This window comes from Salvelinus sp. IW2-2015, linkage group LG25 (assembly GCF_002910315.2).
Source record: "Salvelinus sp. IW2-2015 linkage group LG25, ASM291031v2, whole genome shotgun sequence".
In the NCBI taxonomy this organism is placed as follows: Eukaryota; Metazoa; Chordata; class Actinopteri; order Salmoniformes; family Salmonidae; genus Salvelinus; species Salvelinus sp. IW2-2015.
This window is the reverse complement of record NC_036865.1, coordinates 24,428,753-24,431,252: the sequence shown is the minus strand read 5'-3', so window position 1 is coordinate 24,431,252 and position 2,500 is coordinate 24,428,753.

Genomic DNA, 2,500 nt, shown 5'->3' with positions numbered 1-2,500 from the left:
GTTCCTGCCAACAATGTTTTTCCATTCCCCCTGCCCTAACCTGTCTTTCAGGTAAACACACAACACAGACAGCACAGGTCCTCATACTGTATTTAGGTTCTCATACTGTATTTAGCCATGTATTTAGCCATATGATAGCCTACCTCTTTCTTTCTCTCTCTCTCTCTCTCTCTCTCTCTTTATCTTTCTCTCTCTGTCTGGGCTGGATGGCTGGATGGGTATTTGACTATAAGAACTGCTGTCAACACTCAGCGTTTGTCCTTGCACCTCCTGCTGAACTAGTGAATTCATCACTCATTAAACATTTAAGATGTACCTGAAATCTATCTGTCTGTTTATTGGCACAACTCTATATGCAGTTTCCATCCTTCTCAGAAGAACAAGATACACACATTTTAATAAGGGATATAAACCATAAAACAAAATAGTAAACATAACTGGGGGGAAAAAATGATATTCATAAGAACCCTAAGGTAGGATTTATGTAAGTTAAGATAGAGTTTTTGCCATAATTGATGGCGTTAGGCTGGTCGAGGCCCCACAGAAACACTGGTCTTAGAAAGGCTCCGCGAGCACGGTGAGAGTAGCTCCATCGCTCCTCTTCACCTAAGTGCCTCAGTCATGTATTGTTTTCATAAGAGCGTGGCAACTTTACAGCACTCTCTTTGGCGGAAATACGTCTCAATCCTTTGGGCAGTGTGATTAAGAATAAAATATGGCTTGTATTACCTTAGAATACATTTAAATAACAGCATAAGCAAAAAATGGTTAGCGGTAGTGGAATGTTACTGTGGAGGAGAGATGAGAGGAAAGCAGAGGAGGTGAGTGGCCGCTGTAAGTCAGCGAGTGGAGCGATGGAGGGAGGTATCCATCACAAACACCCACTGTCCCCCTGCCACCTGGTCTAATATAATCACGTCTGGATTACTGTAATATCTGTCTGATGGATGTGTGCTTGGCCAGGCTGGGCTGAGTGTGTGTATTCCCCAGACTGGAGCCTCTGTGCTGGGTAGCTGTGTGGAGACCTGTACCCCGGACCTGGAGTTTCATGCTGTACCTATGCTAGCTTCCATCTGTTCCCAAAGCTACAATCTTCCTCCCTTCATAATAACTCTGACTTCTCCTTTCTTCCTCCCTTCATAATAACTCTGACTTCTCCTTTCTTCCTCCCTTCATAATAACTCTGACTTCTCCTTTCTTCCTCCCTTCATAACTCTGACCTCTTCTTTCTTCCTCCCTTCATAACTCTGACTTCTCCTTTCTTCCTCCCTTNACCTCTTCTTTCTTCCTCCCTTCATAACTCTGACTTCTCCTTTCTTCCTCCCTTCATAACTCTGACCTCTCCTTTCTTCCTCCCTTCATAATAACTCTGACTTCTCATTTCTTCCTCCCTTCATAACTCTGACTTCTCATTTCTTCCTCCCTTCATAACTCTGACTTCTCATTTCTTCCTCCCTTCATAACTCTGACTTCTCCTTTCTTCCTCCCTTCATAACTGTATATCCTTTCTTACCTTGATACCTTTCTCCTCTCCTTCCGTCCTTCCTCCTTCAATTATCCTCCTTCCCTACCTTCATATCTCCCTCCCTCTCGCCTTCATTCACTCCTCTAATCTCTCCCTCTCTCCCTCCCTCTTTCCCAACCTTCATAAGTTAGAGGGGGATATGAAGGTAGGAAAGGAGGAGAGAGTAGAGGAGGGAAGGAAGGAGAGAGAGGGGATATGAAGGTGGAAAGGAGGAGAGAGTAGAGGGGGAAGGAAGGAGAGAGAGGGGATATGAAGGTAGGAAAGGAAAGGGAGAGTGAGAGTAGAGGAGGGAAGGAAGGAGAGAGGGAGGGGGATATGAAGGTAGGGAAGGAGGGAGGGAGAGAGTAGAGGAGGGAATGAAGGAGAGAGGGAGGGGATATGAAGGTTGGGAAGGAGGGAGAGAGTAGAGGAGGGAATGAAGGAGAGAGGAGAGGGGAATGAAGGTATGGAAGGTAGGGAAGGTAGGGAAGGAGGGAGGGAGAGAGTAGAGCAGGGAAGTGAAGGAAGAAGAGGTTGGGAAGAGGGAGGGAGAGAGGGAGAGATTAGAGGAGTGAATGAAGGCGAGAGGGAGGGAGATATGAAGGAGGAAGGAGGATAATTGAAGGAGGAAGGACGGAAGGAGAGGAGAAAGGTATCAGGGTAAGAAAGGATATACAGGATGAGAGGGGAGGAAGAAAGGAGAAGTCAGAGTTATGAAGGGAGGAAGAAATGAGAAGTCGAGTTTATGAAGGGAGGAAGAAATGAGAAGTCAGAGTTATGAAGGGAGGAAGAAATGAGAAGCAAGAGTTATTATGTTGACGAGAAGAAAGGAGAGGCGAGTTATGAAGGGAGGAGGAGGAGGAACGAGAACGAGTGTGAGCAGAGGCGAGAGAAGAGAGGAGAGTAGAAGGGTCAGAGTAGATGGAAGGGAGGACAGCAAAAGGAGAAGCAGAGTTCTTATGAAGGGAGGAAGAAAGGAGAAGTCAGAGTTATTAA